The sequence below is a fragment of the Erythrolamprus reginae genome, chromosome 2 (assembly GCF_031021105.1).
Source record: "Erythrolamprus reginae isolate rEryReg1 chromosome 2, rEryReg1.hap1, whole genome shotgun sequence".
NCBI lineage: Eukaryota > Metazoa > Chordata > Lepidosauria > Squamata > Dipsadidae > Erythrolamprus > Erythrolamprus reginae.
In genome coordinates, this window is record NC_091951.1 from 2,501,508 (window position 1) to 2,522,208 (window position 20,701).

The following is a 20,701-nucleotide window of genomic DNA, read 5'->3' on the forward strand; positions in this document are numbered from 1 at the left end:
GCCGCGCGTGTCTTTTAAAACATCGGAGCCGGCATGGGGAGGCTCTCAATCAACCCCCGAGTCCAGGTTCGGGGCTCGGGGGGCTGATTAAAAGCCTCCCCATGCCGGCTCCGATGTTTTAAAACACACGCGCGGCTTTTCCGCTGCCTCCTAAAGTGGGGGAAGTTCGCCAGGAGGCAGCAGAAAAGCCGTGCGTGTCTTTTAAAACATCGAGCCGGCATGGGGAGGCTCTCAATCAACCCCCGAGTCCGGGTTCGGGGCTCGGAGGCTGATTAAAAGCCTCCCCATGCCGGCTCCGATGTTTTAAAAACACACGCACGGCTTTTCCGCTGCCTCCTAAAGCGGGGAAGTTCGCCAGGAGGCAGCAGAAAAGCGCGCGTGTCTTTTAAAACATCGGAGCCGGCATGGGGAGGCTCTCAATCAACCCCCGAGTCCGGGTTCGGGGCTCGGAGGCTGATTAAAAGCCTCCTCCATGCCGGCTCCGATGTTTTAAAACACACGCACGGCTTTTCCGCTGCTCCTAAAGCGGGGAAGTTCGCCAGGAGGCAGCAGAAAAGCCGCGCGTGTCTTTTTAAAACATCGGAGCCGGCATGGGGAGGCTCTCAATCAACCCCCGAGTCCGGGTTCGGGGCTCGGAAGCTGATTAAAAGCCTCCCATGCCGGCTCCGATGTTTTAAAACACACGCGCGGCTTTTCCGCTGCCTCCTAAAGCGGGGAAGTTCGCCAGGAGGCAGCAGAAAAGCCGCGCGTGTCTTTTAAAACATCGGAGCCGGCATGGGGAGGCTCTCAATCAACCCCCGAGTCCGGGTTCGGGGCTCGGAGGCTGATTAAAAGCCTCCCCCATGCCGGCTCCGATGTTTTAAAACACACGCGCGGCTTTTCCGCTGCCTCCTACAAGCGGGGAAGTTCGCCAGGAGGCAGCAGAAAAGCCGCGCGTGTCTTTAAAACATCGGAGCCGGCATGGGGAGGCTCTCAATCAACCCCCGAGTCCGGGTTCGGGGCTCGGAGGCTGATTAAAAGCCTCCCCATGCCGGCTCCGATGTTTTAAAACACACGCACGGCTTTTCCGCTGCCTCCCTAAAGCGGGGAAGTTCGCCAGGAGGCAGCAGAAAAGCCGCGCGTGTCTTTTAAAACATCGGAGCCGGCATGGGGAGGCTCTCAATCAACCCCCGAGTCCGGGTTCGGGGCTCAGAGGCTGATTAAAAGCCTCCCCATGCCGGCTCCGATGTTTTAAAACACACGCACGGCTTTTCCGCTGCCTCCTAAAGCGGGGAAGTTCGCCAGGAGGCAGCAGAAAAGCCGCGCGTGTCTTTTAAAACATCGGAGCCGGCATGGGGAGGCTCTCAATCAACCCCCGAGTCCGGGTTCGGGGCTCGGGGGCTGATTAAAAGCCTCCCCATGCCGGCTCCGATGTTTTAAAACACACGCGCGGCTTTTCCGCTGCCTCCTAAAGCGGGGAAGTTCGCCAGGAGGCAGCAGAAAAGCCGCGCGTGTCTTTTAAAAACATCGGAGCCGGCATGGGGAGGCTCTCAATCAACCCCCGAGTCCGGGTTCGGGGCTCGGAGGCTGATTAAAGCCTCCCCATGCCGGCTCCGATGTTTTAAAACACACGCACGGGCTTTTCCGCTGCCTCCTAAAGCGGGGAAGTTCGCCAGGAGCAGCAGAAAAGCCGCGCGTGTCTTTTAAAACATCGGAGCCGGCATGGGGAGGCTCTCAATCAACCCCCGAGTCCGGGTTCGGGGCTCGGAGGCTGATTAAAAGCCTCCCCATGCCGGCTCCGACGTTTTAAAACACACGCGCGGCTTTTCCGCTGCCTCCTGGCGAACTTCCCCGCTTCAGCCGACGTCTTTTCCCCTCAGCCCTCGGGCTTGCACGCATTAATCGCTTTTACATTGTTTCCTATGGGAAACAATGTTTCGACATACGAGCTGTTCGACGTGCGAGCCTCCTTCCGGAACCAATTAAACTCGTAAGTCGGGGTTCCACTGTATCTGCTCTTTTTTAATCTTTGTATTATAATAATTTTATTTTATTTTTTTAAAGAACAATTGATCGGCTTTTGCCTCCAGAAGATGTGAATGCTCCAACACTGGAGGTTTTTAAGAAGAGGTTGGATAATCATTTGTCTGAAGCAATTTAGTCTCCTGCCCAAGCAGGAGATCTCCAAGGTCCCTTCCAACTCTGTTGTTGTTGTTATTATTATTATTATTATTATTACTCTCGCTATTATTACGTATATTTCATTATCTATAGTCCTTGCATAGACATCCCTCCTATCTGTTCATTTTTACCCTCCTTCTCTTTCCATCTCTATTTCCCAATTTTTGACTGCACTTTTATTTTTATCTTCTAGCTATTAAAAACTCTTCCAAAATTCATAACAATCCATCTCATCTTTGTCCTTGTCTAAAAAATTGCTTGTTGTAAACTTCAAGTTGGAGGAGCTTCGAACAGAACAAGACAAACAGAGGACGCAACTGGAACCTGCTATTCTGCTCTCCATGTTGTGGTAGAACACAAAAATAATCCTGGCCAAATTGAGGGAAATAGAAGGAGAGAGCCCTCCTGCACACCCACTTCACTTCCTGAAGGAAGAATAGAAATCTAATAATTTCCCCCTTTCTTACTTGATTTGGAGGTTCAACCGCTGTTTGATCTCCGTCATAATAACCAAGAAAGCTTCATTCTTTGTTTCTCTGTAAGGAACAAATAATTTCAAAATGCATCATGAACAAAACAGGAGGAGGTTTTCTATAAAAGAGAAGAGAAAGAGAGAGGTAAGACAGATGGACAACTGGAGGATATTTTATTACCTCCTGAAGTGTCCTGGCTTTGATCTTCCCAAAGGATCTTCCTGAAAAATATCTCCTAAGGGGGCTTTGATGGATTCTCCTTTCCCTCAGGATCTCTGATCTCCACAGTGCAGCACTTCAAATGGGAAGAAGGAAAAAAAGAAGCAAAAGTTGGTTATGACCTATAAAGCCCTTCATGGCATCGGGCCAGAATATCTCCGAGACCGCCTGCTGCCGCACGAATCCCAGCGACCGATTAGGTCCCACAGAGTGGGCCTTCTCCGGGTCCCGTCAACTAAACAATGTCGGTTGGCGGGCCCCAGGGGAAGAGCCTTCTCTGTGGTGGCCCCGGCCCTCTGGAACCAACTCCCCCCAGAGATTAGAACTGCCCCTACTCTCCTTGCCTTTCGTAAGCTCCTTAAGACCCACCTCTGTCGTCAGGCATGGGGGAACTGAAACATCTCCCCCGGGCATATACAATTTATGAATGGTATGTTTGTATGTATATGTGTTTAAAAAATGGGGTCTTTTAAATATTTTTAAACAGTAATTTACCGTATATACTCGAGTATAAGCCGAGTTTTTTAGCCCCAAAAATGGGCTGAAAAACACAGCCTCGGCTTATACTCGGGTCACCACACGAGGGCGCCATTGCTTGAGCCAGAGCGAGGAGGCACCAGCTTTTGTCCCCTCTGGCACGCCGTAGTTCCTCTCCCTAGCTCAAGCAAAGAAGGCAGCCATTTGCAATGGTGAGTCGGATTAAAAAGGCCCCCTGCTGTCAGATTCTCCTCCCCCTCCTTTGAAAGGATTTAAACTGTTTAAAAAATGGTATTTTGTGGTAGTTGCTGTCCTTGCTTGGATAGGATCTAATAATGTGTTATGAGGCAGAGCTAGACAGGAATTCTTTTTCTATCTGTCTATCTTTCTATCTATCTATTTTTCTATCTATCTATTTTTCTATCTATCTATCTATCTATCTATCTATCTGTATCTATTTCTTTCTATCTATCTATCTATCTATCTATCTATCTATCTATCTATCTATCTATCTATTTTTCTATCTGTCTGTCTATCTTTATATCTATCTGTCTGTCTATCTATCTATCTATCTATCTATCTATCTATCTATCCATCTATCTATCTGTATCTATTTCTATCTAACTATTTTTCTTTCTATCTATCTATCTATCTATCTATCTATCTATCTATCTATCTATCTATCTATCTATCTATTTTTCTATCTGTCTGTCTGTCTGTCTATCTTTCTATCTATATCTATCTATCTATCTATCTCTATCTATCTATCTATCTATCTATTTTTCTGTCTGTCTGTCTGTCTATCTATCTTTCTTTCTATCTATCTATATCTATCTATCTATCTATCTATCTATCTATCTATCTATCTATCTATCTATCTATCTATTTGGTTTTCTATGCTGATAACCTCACAGCAGCTAATGCTGAAGCTCTTCTTTGGATACACTTATTTGTTTGTTTGTTTGTTTGTTTGTTTATTTAATTGGATTTGTATGCAATCCCTCTCCAAGGACTCAGGGTGGCTCACAGCATATATAAAAACAGAACAATAATGTAAATCCAATTAATGATGAGAAGGAATCCAGTTTTGAAGGATTTTAACTCTTAGGTTTTAGCTTTGTTCCTGATCGAGCTACTTTTTTTACTTTTTAATTTATTGTTAATATTGTTAATTTGTTTACCCTCTTTTAAATTTACAGAGCTAGTTTACTGGTTTTCTTTAAAATAAATATTCTAAAACATGTCTCAATTAATGTAATTTTATTGTTTTCCATTTTTATAAGTTACCAGTAGCCACTGCATTTTCTAACCTCGGCTTATACTCGGGTCAATACGTTTTCCCAGTTTTTGTGGCAAAAATTGGTGCCTCGGCTTATACTCGGGTCGGCTTATACTCGAGTATATACGGTAGATTTGTTGTAGATTGTTTTTCACTTTGTTGTGAGCCGCCCCGAGTCTGCGGAGAGGGGCGGCATACAAATCTAAATAATAAATAAATAAATAATAAAATGTATATGACACGAGACAAAGTGGATTCCCAGATTCGGAACACAATCTCAAAGACCCCAATATCCATCTGTGAGGTTGAGTGAGAAAACAGAACAATGTCCTACAAGAATTGGAGATGGGATGAACGCCAGAGAAGTTTGGGAAGGAGGGGTGAAGTATTAAATATGTTCTCTATTCCCTTCTGAGCTCCCAAAAGTGTCTCACCTGCAACTGGACCTGCTCCTTCTGCTCCTCCGCCTGGCTCAGGAGGAGGCCTTCCGCCAGGGCCACCGCCTGGGAGCTGGTCTCGACTCCACACTCCCGCACCCAGCCCTCCATCTCTGGGGGCAGAAGGGACAGGAGCTGCTCCAGAACCACCAGGTCCACCATCTGGGCTTTGGTGTGCTTCTCTGGTCTCAGCCATCGCCTGCACAAGTCGTGCAGTCGGCTGCAAAGTCCTCGGGGACCCTCAGCCTCCCGGTATTGGATGGAGTTCCAGGGCAGAACTTCTGAAGGGAGGATGGATTCTTCCTCCAGGATCTTCTGCCCGGGTCTTGTCCAGAGCTTCCCCCCTTCCCAGGCTGAGCGGCTGCAGGGCCTTTTCCCCTTCCCCCATTTGCATCAGGTGGGGTCTCCATCCTTTCTCTGTCCTGCAGAGCAACTCCAAAGGGGTCCAAGGACTCTTGTGGGTCTCCAGATGCCTTTTCCTTCACGGGACCATTTCTGGGAACACAGGACGGATCCCTCCAGGTGATCCCGCTCTTTTTTTCTTCCCCCAGGAGAAAATGTGGCCTTGCAAAGACCACAAATGGCTTCCGGTTTCTGTCTCTGAGGTGGAAGGAAAAACAAAGGCCCAGAATGAGAAGGTGGAATTCAGCCCCTGAGTGACCTTCACCCAACCTGCCCGGAGCCCCAAGAGGCTCATCCCAGCGCAGGTCCCAGGTCCCCCGAGCAGGGCCAGGAACATATGATTTCTTATATTTGTATGTTTGTTTGGTTTTACAATTAAGGGTTTTTTAGCTGTTTTAGTATTGGATTTACATGCTGTTTTGTATCACTGTTGTTAGCCACCCAGAGTCTATGGAGAAGGGCAGCATACAAATCCAATCAATCAACCAAATAAATAAATAAAATTAAATAAAATTAAATAAATAAAATAAAATTATAAATAAATAAACAAATTAATTAAATAAATAAATTAAATAAATAAATTAAATGAATTAAATAAATAAAATAAATACATGAATTAAATAAATTAAATGAATTAAATAAATAAAACAAATAAAATAAATTAAATAAATAAAGGAGGCAGCTGCAGAACCCGCCCCCTTCTCTCCCCCTCCGGGAGCCTGGTGCGAATCCCGCCTCCTCCTCCAAGGCCCCCCCTTCCTTCCCCCCCTTGGGCCCTTCCCCCAATCTCCCCCCCTTCCCGGCATCCCCGCTTCTTCCGCTTCCGCCTGCAAGGGGAGGGCCGCTGGGGAGCATGGGCCTTGGGAAGAGCCCCCCCTCTCACCTCGGGCGCCTCTGGATATCCTTCCCCCACCTCCCGCAGGCTCCCGCTCTCAGGTGGAGTCCCACCGGATAAGGAGAGCGAGTGTGGCTTCCTAGACTGGCAAGGGACAGTGATGTCACTTCCTTCGCAAGACTCCTCAGAAAAGCCCCTTGTGACGTTTTCCCTCCGGTGGGTCCAATCCCGCTGTATTCCCTTCTCTTGGCAGAGGCCGCCCCCTGGCGGATTGGGGGTGAAATACCTGGGTGCCAGAAAGGGCGGGAAAGAGGAGCTGGCGGGAGGGGGAAGGGAGAGGGCGGGGATGATGGGCTTGGGAGTCGGAGGAGAAAGGCTTTGGAGTCTCCATTGACCCAAAGGCAGTGAAGGAGGTTGTGGTCTTTCTTCTGTGGTGTTTCTAGAGCGGTTTCCTTCTTTCTTCCATCTCCTGCCCCTCCGTCTCTATCCTTCAGCCTCTTCTTTGTCTAGAGGAGAGAATGGGATGGAGGGAAAAAGGGCAGAAGAGGGAAGGAATCTTGGTGGTGGCCCCAGAGATGTGAGGTTTGGAAGGGGATTTCAATGGGTGTCTAATGGTTTTATTTGTGTAGGCTGCCCAGAGCCCCTCAGGAGTTGGGGGGCCTATACAGGCAATAAAATGAATTAAAATAAATAAATAATTTTAGCCTCCATCTTTGTTGCTCTTCTCTGCCTTTTTTGAAGTCTCGAGAGCTTATTCATTTATTTAGTGGACAAAACACAAGGAAAAATAGAAGCCAGACATTGAGGGCAGGAGAAAGGGAGGGAGAAGGAGGCCTGAGAGGGACAAGAGAAAAAAGGAGAAAAGGACGTTGACTTCTTTTTAGCACAGTGCAAGATAAATGTTAAAAACCATCCCAGCCGGACAATTCAATCTAAGGGACGAAAGCAAAGTCATCTTAGCTCTGTTTCTTTTGGATCCTTCAAATGTGAAGATACTGAATTCAATGGCTGGAGAAGGAAACACCCCATTGTGAGGGAGCCATGGCCGGCTCCTGCCTGAGGGGATCTGTGCTCTAATTGGTTGCTGAGGGTGGAAAGGGGGCGTTTCCCCTTTCTCCTTTTTTTCCTGGACGCTGTTTGAGATTTACCTCAGGATGTTCCTGACTCTCTTCTCTGCTGCGAATGTTTAATACATTTACAGTATGTTGATATAAAACTACAAGTTTGTGGCAGTGTCTCCCTCTTCCTTTGGACAGCGGCTGCCTATTTCCTCCACATTGACCTCTTCAGTTGCATCTTCCAGTCATGGGTTTCCATGTTATCCTGATAGTGTTGGAAGCAAAATCAGGTCCACTTCCAAGAAGGGAATAAAATGGAGGCTGCTTAAGAACAGAGCTGGAAGGGAACTTGGGTCAGGGCAGCACTTGAGGAAGCTCACCCAACCCAGCCAGCCAGTCACAGACCAATAGATAAGAAGCTGAGGTCTTCGAATGAACACATTGCAGCAGAGTTCTTAAGAAAATATATTTACTTCTTCTTAGCAAAAATGACTTCTATATTTACAATATTACTTATACTCTATCTCACTGTACATAAACCACACTACAACTTGTTATTGATAATATAACTTTATTTACATTTTATTATGAATAATTTTATTTTTCATTTATTATTATTTGGTGTATGTACCAACAAAATAAAAATAAATAAATACATTTTGATTGTTATTAAATTGCATCCATTTTTTTTGGCGTGGGGTACTAAGCATTGTGAAAATTATAGAAGGGGTACACATATGTCCAAAGTTTTGGAAGCACTGATTTAGGGTATAAATAAAGTACCGTATGTCCATCACCATCTATATCCGTGATATCACAGGTGGCACATGAAGCCATATTAGTGAGGACGCAAACTCAGGTGAGCGCCAGCCGATTTACAAGCCTTCTGAGCTCACTGAGAGTCGGGAAACCGCCTGTTTTCAGCTTCTGGATGGGGTGGGGGAGGCTCTTCCCAAGCTCCAGAGCTTTTCTAGGAGCCTGGGGAGAGGAAAACATGGGCAGGCCATTATGTTCTGGGAGTGGGGTAAGGGGTTATTGCACATATTTTAGACTTTAATATTAGATTTGCTATTGTATATTGTTTTATCACTGCTGTAAGCCGCCCTGAGTCTGCAGAGAGGGCCGGCATACAACAACAACAACAATAATAATAATAACTAGTCAACCACTACTACCACAGCAACCACACCTATGCAAAAGTGTCATACATTTTTATATATTTACCAGCCAATCAGGTTGCAGCATATTGATTCACCATTCTCTACGTATAATAGCCATTACAATGACTACAGTCCTTCCTCCTGCATTGGGATATTATATCAAGTTAGGCCTCATCCTGACCCCTTGGAGGTCTTCTAGTCCAGGCAGGAGAAACTCTATCATCTCTGACAATTTGCTGTCCAGTCTCTTAAAACCCTCCAGTGATGAAGCACCCAACCTCTGGTGTCAGCAGTTCCACTGGTTCATTCTCTTCACTGTGAGGAAGCTTTTCCTTAATTCCAGGTTGCTTCTCTCTTTGGTTACTTTCCATCTGTTGCTTCTCTTCTTCTGGGGCTTTGGAGGATAATCCCCCCCCATGGGGCAGCCCCCCAAATTCTATTCTGGGGCAGCTGAGAAATGAGCTGGATGAACAAAGGAATTTTGGGCCGTTTCTGTGACGTCCAGTTATCCAGAGGAGTCTTTTGTCCAGCCTTTCTCACGGGTCCTTGCCCCTTGCAAGCGCCACAGCCACTTGGGCCACCGATGGCAGCAATAATCCATTTCTTCTTCCTGTTAAGCCAAGCCAGGCGTCGCTTCGCCTGCGGCTGTTACCCGGCAGCCTCCTTCTGGGGCGGGGGGAACCCCAGAGATGGGGTGTTATTGCTTTTTACTCCTCGGTTTCTTTTGGGGTGTGGAGAAGTGAAGGCTTTGGTGGGATCTGCCTTCTGTTCCTCCGGGAGTTTGAGTTGGAAAGTAACAAGAAGGAGCCGTTGGGTTTGGGGCGGCTGAGTCTTCCACCGGTGAAATGGGCAGATTTCTCGGGGAAAGCTCCACATCTGCTCTTTTATACCGGGTTTATTGATTGCAACATGTCACTTTATATCTTTCTCTACATATTCTTCTATTGTTTGAGACTGTGGCAAGATAAGAGATGAACAGAGTTGGAAGAGACCTTGGAGGTCATCTAGTCCAACCCCTAATGAAGTTCTCCATGGAAAGGAGTGGGAAGAGGAGGAGAAGTGGCCAGACTTTAATTTGGGGTCTCCATTTGGGGCTGCTTTGAAGGGGAAAGGAGGATCCCCTGACCCACGGAAAGAAAGGGGCAAGAGATCGGGAGGGGCCGGTTCCTCCAGACATTCCAAGCAAGGGAGACGTATATTTTCAGGAGGGTAATCAGCTTTTTCTGTCCTGAAGGGAAGCAACCCTCTCCCTGGTCTGGCTGGGTTTTCTGGGACTCCCCGCACATTTAGTGGGTGGGTGTGTATGTGACCCACAAGTCCTCACTGGCTGCGGGATTAGCCCTCCCCCACCCTTATCATCGAGGGCAGCATCTCCTCCTACAGAATTTTCCCACGAGAACATGTGTGTGTGTGGGGGGGCAGATGTCTCCAGTCCCAGAAGAGGAATAGGGTTGTTGAGGGGAGGAAGGGTTTTTCTCCTCTTTTTGAGATGGGAGTCGCCAGAAAGTGCGGCACGACCAATGGGAAGTGTCCTTGCTCTAGCGTCATCAGTGTCCGGGCAGAGCCCTTTGTGACATCATCTGAAGCAGGAGGGAGAGTTGGGGGAGAGAAGGAAACTGAAAGTGGGTGGGGTGGCCGCCGCTCAAGGGGAGTTCAGGCAGATCCAGAAGGTACCCACCATATAATAATAATATTAATAATAATAATAATAATAATAATAATAATAATAATAATAATAATAATAATAATAGGATCTGACCGAATTCTGAAGCATAACACACCAGACATCCTGGTTGTGGAGAAAAAGAAAGTATGGATCATCGACATCGCAATCCCAGGAGACAGCAGAATTGAGGAGAAGCAGCTAGAGAAATTAGTGAAATACGAAGATCTAAAAATTGAGCTGCAATGACTCTGGCTTAAGCCGGTGAAAGTGATCCCAGTGGTACTTGGCACGCTGGCCGCAGTACCAAAGGATCTCAGCGGACATTTGAAAACCATTGGAATTGACAAAATCTCCATCTGTCAATTGCAAAAGGCTGCTTTACTGGGATCGGCACACATAATTCGCCGCTACATCACGCAGTTGTAGGTGCTTGGGAAGCGCCCGACTGGTGATGAAATACAAAATCCAGCATAGTGATCCCATTTGCTGGGATGTATTGACATTAATAATAATAATGATAATAACAAGAACAACAAAAGAAGAGTTGGAAGAGACTTTGGAGGTCTTCTAGTCCAACCCCCTGCCTAGGCAGGAAACCCTACACTACTTCAGACAGATGGTTATCCAACATCTGCTTAAAATAATAATAATAATAATAATAATAATAATAATAATAATAATAATAATAATAATAATTAGATTTGTATGCCACTCCTCTCCGCAGACTCGGAGTGGCTCACAACAATAAAAATATAACAATGTAACGAATCTAATGTTTAAAAAACATTAGGGATTTATGGGGAAGATTGTTGAGGTGTTGGCGCTCCAACTCCAGCGGTCCTTGGAAGAAGCCGATTATCTAGGTCCGCAACAGTCTGGATTCAGGCCCGGCTACAGCACGGAAACTGCTTTGGTCACGTTGATGGATGATCTCTCGCGGGCCCGGGACAGGGGCTTGTCCTCTGTCCTGGTGCTTCTTGACCTCTCAGCGGCTTTCGATACCATCGACCTTGGTATCCTTCTGCACCGGCTGGAGGGGTTGAGAGTGGGAGGCACTGTTCTTCAGTGGTTCTCCTCCTACCTCTCCGGTCGGTCGCAGTGGGTGTTAGTGGGGGGTCAGAGGCCGACCTCTAGGTCTCTCCCTTTTGGGGTGCCTCAGGGGTCGGTCCTCTCCCCCATGCTATTTAATATCTACATAAAACTGCTGGGTGAGATCATCCAAGGGCATGTGGAGAGGTATCATCAATACGCCGATGATACCCAGCTATACATCTCCACCCCATGTCCAGTCAACAAACAAGTGGAAGTGTTGGGGCCTGGATGGGTGTCAACAAACTCAAACTCAACCCAAACAAAACGGAGTGGCTGTGGGTCTTGCCTCTCAAGAAGGACAATTCCATCTGTCCGTCCATTACCCTGGGGGAAGAACTATTGACCCCCTCAGAGAGGGTCCGCAGCTTGGGCGTCCTCCTCGATCCACAGCTGACATTGGAACATCATCTTTCGGCTGTGGCGAGGAGGGCGTTTGCCCATGTTCGCCTGGTGCACCAGTTGTGGCCCTATTTGGACAGGGAGTCATTGCTCAGTCACTCATGTCCTAATCACCTCGAGGTTCGATTACTGCAACGCTCTCTACATGGGGCTACCTTTGAAAAGTGTTCGGAAACTTCAGATCGTGCAGAATGCAGCCGCAAGACCCATCGTGGGGCATCCTAGATTCGCCCACGTTTCTGCAACATTCCCTGGCCTGCACTGGCTGCCGATCGGTTTCCGGTCACAATTCAAAGTGTTGGTAATGACCTTTAAAGCCCTACATGGCATTGGGCCAGAATACATCCAGAACCGCCTTCTACCGCACAAATCCCAGCGGCCGATAAGGTCCCACAGAGTTGGCCTTCTCTGGGTCCCGTCGACCAATGTCGTTTTGCGGGTCCCAGGGGAAGAGCCTTCTCTGTGGCGGCCCCAGCCCTCTGGAATCAACTCCACCCAGCGATTAGAATGGCCCCCACCCTCCTCATTTTCGCAAATTACTGAAGACCCACCTTTGTCGCCAGGCATGTGGGAGTTAGGATATTCCTTCCCCCAGGCCATTACAAGTTATGTATGTTATGTTTGTGTGTATGTTTGGTTTTTATAATAAGGGTTTTTAGTTGTTTTATTAAATTGGATTGTTACATGTTCTTTTTTATTATTGTTGTTAGCCGCCCCAAGTATGCGGAGAGGGGCGGCATACAAATCCAATAAATAAATAAATAAATAAATAAAATTTATAAAAGAGGAGGGTGGGGGCAGTTCTGATCTATGGGGGGAGTTGATTCCAGAGGGCTGGGGCCGCCACAGAGAAGGCTCTTCCCCTTGGGCCCACCAAACGATTGTTTAGTCGATGGGACCCGGAGAAGGCCAACTCTGTAGGACCTTATCGGCCGTTGGGATTTGTGCGGCAGAAGATGGTTCCGGAGGTATTCTGGTCCGATGCCATGTAGGGCTTTATAGGTCATTACGAACACTTTGAATTGCGACCGGAAACTAATCGGCAGCCAGTGGAGAGACGTGGGCGAATGTAGATAACCCCACAATAGCTCTCGCAGCTGCATTCTGCACGATCTGGAGTTTCTGAACACTTTTCAATGGTAGCCCTATGTAGAGACCGCTGCAGTAGTCGAACCTCGAGGTGATGAGGGCATGAGCAACTGTGAGCAATGACTCCCTGTCCAAATAGGGCCACAATTGGTGCACCAGGCGAACCTCTGCAAACGCCCTCCTCGCCACAGCTGAAAGATGATGTTCTAATGTTAGCTGTGGATTGAGGATGCCCAAGTTGCAGACCCTCTCCGAGGGGGTCAGTAGTTCCCCCCCCCCAGGGTAATGGATGGACAGATGGGATTCTCCTTGGGAGACAAGACCCACAGCCACTCCGTCTTGTCAGGGTTGAGTTTGAGCTTGTTGACACCCATCCAGAACCCAACAGCCTCCAGGCACCAGCACATCACTTCCACTGCTTCGCTAACTGGACATGGGGTGGAGATGTATAACTGGGTATCATACGCATATTGATGGTACCTCACCCCATGCCCTTGGATGATCTCACCCAGCAGTTTCATATAGATTTTAAATAGCAGGGGGGAGAGGACCAACCCCTGAGGCACCCCACAAGGGAGAGACTTAGAGGTCGACCTCTGACCCCCCACTAACACCGACTGCGACCAACCGGAGAGGTAGGAGAACCACTGAAGAACAGGGCCTCACACTCTGAAGCCAGTGTTGGGGCATTCACAACTTCTGGGGACAAGCTATTCCACTAATTAACTCTTCTGACTGTCAGGAAATTTCTCCTTAGATCTATGTTGCTTCTCCACCCATTACTTCTTATTCTACCCTCAGGTGCTTTGCAGAATAGGTTGACTCCTTCTCTGTGGCATCCTCTGAGATATTGGAACACTGCTATCATGTCTCCCCTGGTCCTCCCCAGTACGTTTACAAAATGAAAATTGTGACTGACTGAGCAAGAAATGCAAATTCTGGATGGGAAATCATATTGGAGCAACAAAATGGATGGAGCATTTTTAAATAACTGAAAATTGAAAACTTTCAATTCGACATTTTATTGAAAACATCTTCAACTGCTATAGATTGCTTTTAATAGTTGATTCAGCCTTTCATATGCTGACTTTGTAAACTGCTCAGATATAAGTGGTAAAGCACTGTGGAGTAGTATATAAATGTAAGTAGAATTGCTATAGCTATATAGTTTTTCCTGAGCATGGATCCTTTTGAGAACATAGGGGACCATTCTGAGCAAAGATCTTTCCACACTCCATGGATTTATACAGCTTGTCCTATGTGTGGATCATCCTAGAGAAAGTAAGAGGGTTTTTCATACTCCATGAATTTATACGGCTTTTCTCTTGTGGATCTTTTCATGGGGAATAAGATCACTTCTTTGAGCAAAGGTCTTTCCACATTCCATGCATTTATATGGCCTCTCCCCTGTGTGGATCCTTTTATGGGAAGTAAGTGTGGTGCTACGAGCAAAGGCCTTTCCACACTCTATGCATTTATATGGCCTCTCCCCTGTGTGGATCCTTTTATGGGAAGTAAGTGTGGTGCTACGAGCAAAGGCCTTTCCACACTCTATGCATTTATACGGCTTCTCCCCTGTGTGGATCCTTTTATGGGAAATAAGATCACTACTTTGAGCAAAGGCCTTTCCACACTCTATGCATTTATATGGCTTCTCCCCTGTGTGGATCCTTTTATGGGAAAGAAGAGGACCACTTTGAGCAAAGGTCTTTCCACACTCCATGCATTTATACGGCTTCTCCCCTGTGTGGATCCTTTTATGGGAGATAAGATCACTTCTTTGAGCAAAGGTCTTTCCACACTCCATGCATTTATACGGCTTCTCCCCTGTGTGGATCCTTTCATGGGAAATAAGATGATTTCTCTGAGGAAAGGTCTTTCCACACTCCATGCATTTATACGGCTTCTCCCCTGTGTGGTTCATCTTGTGAGTAGTAAGATGACTTCTTCGAGCAAAGGCCTTTCCACACTCTATGCATTTATACGGCTTCTCTTTTGCGTCAATCACTTTTTCAGATGTACGATAGTTATTTCCATGAAAATGAATGGATGTCCCATTGTAATTTTGTCTGTTGTTTCTTCTTATACCATCTTCTCCTTTGTTTTGGGTTAAAGAGTATTCATTTATTTGTACTTTAGCTTTGGTTAGCTTCATACTTTCCCCAATATATTTATTCCTTATTTCCTCTTGTGGGGCAAGAGAATCTTGAATCAGAGCATCAGTGGAAGATGAGCTTTCCTGATTCCAGCTCTTTGACTGATTTCTCTCACAGCTTTCTAATTCCATTCGAATTCCAAACTTCTCATTTCCATCTTTAGCATTGATCAGTTGGAACAGTTCACAGGAATCTTGATCTTTACCTTCAAAACAAAAGGGAAATGAAAATGATAATAAGGTTAGAGAAAAAGGAGAGAAAGTCAAGTGAAATTCCTTCAGTATTTATCCAAAATGTCACTAGGTTGTATGTTTGCATGCTTGGACTGGTGTGACATAAACATCATGATTTCTATATCTGAGTCATGAGAGTGTCCAAAGCTTCCATTCTCCTCATGCTCTTCTGTAACCAGACAATGGTGGGATGGTGTTGTGGTTAGCTCTGGCCCTGCTCCTGCCCCAAGGACTGTGGATGTGGGGGAGACATCCACATGCTGCAGGCCTGTTTTGCCCCCGGTGGAATCTGCTGATGAAGGCTCCTCTGACCAAGAAGACATGAGTGGAGGGAGGAGGAGAGTGGGGCAGACAACTCAGAAGGAGATCAATTCTCTAGTTCCTCCTTGGATTCAGAACAAGAGTTAATGATACAGCCACGCATGCGGAGAGCGATGCATAGTTAACAACCACTGAGAGATTATTAGCAAAGAAAATGAGGCCACCTGTGGTTGGGTGGTGCTGTGGTCATTAGTGTGGCTGCTGTAAAGAGCAGCCTGTAGGTTTGGCCATTGTGGAGGATTATCTGATCCTTGTGTTTCCAGACTGCTTTACTGACTTTGACCTTTTGTGTGCTGATTTTTCCCGCCTTTGAAACTAAACCAGAGCAAAGTGTGTGTCACTTTGTGAAAGAAGAAGGACTGTGAATTGCCTCACAGCTGCAAGCTAAGTATCAGAGAACTGATAAGGGACTTGTACAAATTACCAGTTTGTTTGGAGACCAGTGCTCTTTGCTATACCAAAAGAGGGCTTGGTTTATTTGCATTTTTCAGTATAAAGAACATTGTTTTGAATTTTAAAACGTGTGTGTGTGTCTGAAATTGTATCTGTGCATTTTTGGGAGAAGTCTACCAGAGAGCCCGACAGAACAGAAGGGTGGGGGAATATGTAGGGCAAATGTTGCAGCCCCTCTGCTGTCATTCCTAAGTATGCACTATTGCCATGGTGCTGCAACACTCATAATTTCGGGACTGGATCCCACGTACTTTGGGGAGGGCTGCTCATAACCTGGAATGGTCACTAAGTGAACTGTCGTAACTCAAGGATGACCTGTACCCTAGGATGCTCTCACTGACACTGCAGGAGGCTTTTGTTCTTGAATTGGATTGGGAGAATGCTCTTCCATGGGCTGAGTGGGAAAGTTCTGTTCCCACACAATTTTGGAGGTTTCATAGGACAAAGGACAATACACTCCTCTCACATGACCTCCCTAGGATACAGAAAGGCCCACTTTGTTCTTTTCGGCCCCTACAAATACGTTCAAATAGAAATGGAAACTACAGAGAAGAAATGCACAGAAAACATCTCAGCAAAGAGACATTGACTCTTTCCTTCCTTGGAGCACCAGAAGGCCACATCCGTTCCTTCTCCCTCCCTGGAGATTATGTCTCATAATAGTGGGGTTTTTTTAATCTCTTGAACTCTGATTGGCGATTAGAAAACTCTTACCGAGAGAGACCACATTCCTATAGTTTTGCAGCATGACTTCCGAATGCAGCTCTTTCTGATCAGGATCCAGCTGAGACCATTCTTCCTCAGAGAAAGACACAGCCACCTCCTCGAAGGACACCAGACTCTCCTGAACACAGAAAAAAGAACGGAACAGGAAAATTTGCAAGATCTTTTCATGGTCATCAATGATTTAGACAAGAGGATAAAAGGGGAACTGGTTAAATTTGCAGACAAGACCAAATTGTCAGGAAAAACAAAACTCCAGAATATTAACTTGAGATATAGAAAGATCGACAGATTGGGTCCCATCTAACAAAATGAAATCAACATTTCATTTGCTGATGACTCTAAAGGGTGCAATAGGGTTGATATTCCTGGAGGCGTCTGTAATATGGTAAATGATTTAGCTTTACTAGATAAATGGTCAAAGCAATAGAAACTGCAGTTTCATGTTTCCAAATGTAAAATATTGCACTTGGGGAAAAGGAATCCTCAATCTGAGTATTGTATTGGAAGTTCTGTATTAGCGAAAACTTCAGAAGAGAAGGATTTAGGGGTAGTGATTTCTGACAGTCTCAAACTGGGTGAGCAGTGTGGTCAGGCAGTAGGAAAAGCAAGTAGGATGCTTGGCTGCATAGCTAGAGGTATAACAAGCAGGAAGAGGGAGATTGTGATCCCGCTATATAGAGCGCTGGTGAGACCACATTTGGAATACTGTGTTCAGTTCTGGAGACCTCACGTAGAAAAAGATATTGAATGGGTTCAAAGACGGGCTACAAGAATGGTGGGAGGTCTTAAGTATAAAACGTATCAGGAAAGTCTTAATGAACTCAATCTGTATAGACTGGAGGACAGAAGGAAAAGGGGGATATGATCGAAACATTTAAACATGCTAAAGGGTTAAATAAAGTTCAGGAGGGAAGTGCTTTTAATAAGAAGGTGAACACAAGAACAAGGGGACACAATCTGAAGTTAGTTGGGGGAAAGATCAAAAGCAACATGAGAAAATATTATTTTACTGAAAGTACAGTAGATCTTTGGAACAAATGTCCAGCAGACGTGGTTGGTAAATCCACAGTAACTGAATTTAAACCTTCCTGGAATAAACATAAATCCATCCTAAGATAAAATATAAAAAATAGTGTACAACCAGATACAATCCAGGTACAAAAAGAACATGAGGGAATATGCGAGAAGCACAACGTCAAGTATATTAGATAAACTTTTAACTGGCCCTGAAAGTAAAATCGTTTCCAAACTATATACTTACTTGCTACAATATGAAAGACACGCAGATGTAGTAAAAGCACCTTTGGTAACATGGGCACAGAACATTGGTTATAATATTCACTTGGCCGACTGGGAACAAATACAGAATTGAAATTTAAAAATATTAAAATCAGTATCTTATAAGGAAAATTACTATAAAATGTGTTATCGATGGTATTTGGCACCGACCCAATTACCTAAAATATATCCAAAATTGAGCCCCAATTGTGGGGAGTATAAAAAAAATAATAATGGCATCTTCTTCCATATGTGGTGGTCATGCTCTGAGACAAAAAAATCCTGGACGAAAATCCACACATGGTTACAAGAGATCACACAAATAGAGATAGAATTCTTGCAGGAATTATTCTTATTGGGAATATTTAAACGGAAATATACTAAAGCAAAAAAATACTTAATATTACATATCACGACTGCAGCCAGAATGACTTTCGCCCAATATTGGAAAAATACAAAACCACCACCACCCCGAAAAAGTAGTTATTAACAAAATATATAATTGTTCCAAAATGGACAAACAGATGATGGGATTAAGGGGCCAAAAAGTTTCTGAGTACTACGAAACATAGAAATCTGACAGCAGAAAAAGACCTCATGGTCCATCTAGTCTGCCCTTATAATATTTTCTGTATTTTATCTTAGGATGGATACATGTTTATCCCAGACATGTTTAAATTAAGTTACTGTGGATTTATCTACGTCTGCTGGAAGTTTGTTCCAAGGATCTACTACTCTTTCAGTAAAATAATATTTTCTCATGTTGCTTTTGATCTTTCCCCCAACTAACTTCAGATTGTGTCCCCTTGTTCTTATGTTCACCTTATTATTAAAAGCACTTCCCTCCTGAACTTTTTTTAACCCTTTAATATATTTAAAGGTTTCCATCATGTCCCCCCTTTTCCTTCTGTCCTCCAGACTATATAGATTGAGTTCATTAAGTCTTTCCCGATACGTTTTATGCTTAAGACCTTCCACCATTCTTGTAGCCCGTCTTTGGACCCGTTCAATTTTGTCAATACCTTTTTGTAGGTGAGGTCTCCAGAACTGAACACAGTATTCCAAATGTGGTCTCACCAGCATTCTATATAGCGGGATCATAATCTCCCTCTTCCTGCTTGTTATACCTCTAGCTATGCAGCCAAGCATCCTACTTGCTTTCCCTACCGCCTGACTGCACTTTTCACCCATTTTGAGACTGTCAGAAATCACTACCCCTAAATCCTTCTCTTCTGAAGTATTTGCTAACACAGAACTGCCAATACAATACTCAGATTGAGGATTCCTTTTCCCCAAGTGCATTATTTTACATTTGGAAACATTAAACTGCAGTTTCCATTGCTTTGACCATTTATCTAGTAAAGCTAAATCATTTACCATATTACAGACGCCTCCAGGAATATCAACCCTATTGCACACTTTAGAGTCATCGGCAAATAGGCAAACCTTCCCTACCAAACCTTCCCCTATGTCACTCACAAATATATTAAAAAGAATAGGACCCAGAACAAACCCAGAACAGTACTACGAAATATGGCACAATGGCACAGGTGGATTGAGTTAAGAAAGAGAAATTAAAAGAACACAAAAGAAACATAAAAGCTAGTAAAACTTGAACCTGCTATTTTGCTCTCCATGTTGTGGAAGGACACAAAAATAGTCATGGCCAAACGGGGGGGGGGGATAGAAGGAGATAGAGCGCTCTTCAAATTTGCTTCACTTCCTTAAGGGAGAAAACAAATCTAAGATCTTTTCTCTTTCTTACTTGAGTTGGAAGTTCCACCGCTGTTTGACCTCCTTCATAAAAACCAGAGAGTTTCATTCTTTGTTTCTCTGTAAAGAATAATTTCAAAATGCATCATGAACAAAGGTCAAGGAGGAGGTCTTCTATAGAAGAGGAGAGAGCAAAGGTAAGACAGGTGGGCCATCAGAGCATCCCCCATTACCTTCGGAAGTCTCCTGGTTTGGATCTTCCCAAGGGATCCTGCAGAAAAATGGCTCATGAGCGGGATCTGATGGATTCTTCTTTCCCTCCATATCATTGGTTTCCTTCTGCTCCTCCGCCTGGCTCAGGAGGAGGCCTTCCGCCAGGGCCACCGCCTGGGAGCTGGTCTCTGCTCCACACTCCCGCACCCAGCCCTCCATCTCTGGGGGCAGAAGGGACAGGAGATACTCCAGAACCACCAGGTCCAGCATCTGGGCTTTGGTGTGCTTCTCTGGTCTCAGCCATCGCCTGCACAAGTCGTGCAGTCGGCTGCAAAGTCCTCGGGGACCCTCAGCCTCCCGGTATTGGATGGAGTTCCATGGCTGAACTTCCGAAGGGAGGATGGATTCTTCCTCCAGGATCTTCTGCCCGGGTCTTGTCCAGAGCTTCCCCCCCCTTCCCAGGCTGAGTGGCTGCAGGGCCTTTCCCGCTTCCCCCCTTTGCAGCAGATGGGGTCTCCATCCTTTCTCTGTCCTGCAGAGCAACTCCAAAGGGGTCCAAGGACTCTTGTGGGTCTCCAGACGCCTTTTCCTTCACGGGACCATTTCTGGGAACACAGGACGGATCCCTCCAGGTGATTCCGCTCTTGTTTTCTTCCCCCAGGAGAAAATGTTCCCCTGCAAAGACCACAAATGGCTTCCGGTTTCTGTCTCTGAGGTGGAAGGAAAAACAAAGGCCCAGAATGAGAAGGTGGAATTCAGCCCCTGAGCGACCTTCACCCAACCTGCCCGGAGCCCCAAGAGGCTCATCCCAGCGCAGGGCCGAGGTCCCCCGAGCAGGGCCGGGAAGGAGGCAGCTGCAGAG

The 20,701-nt window shown here is 45.7% G+C and overlaps 1 pseudogene; it reads right to left on the bottom strand.

Moving 5' to 3' along the window:
- The window catches only part of LOC139163000 (zinc finger protein 721-like), a 50,138-nt pseudogene that overhangs the window by 13,667 nt on the left and 15,770 nt on the right, over nt 1-20,701 (bottom strand).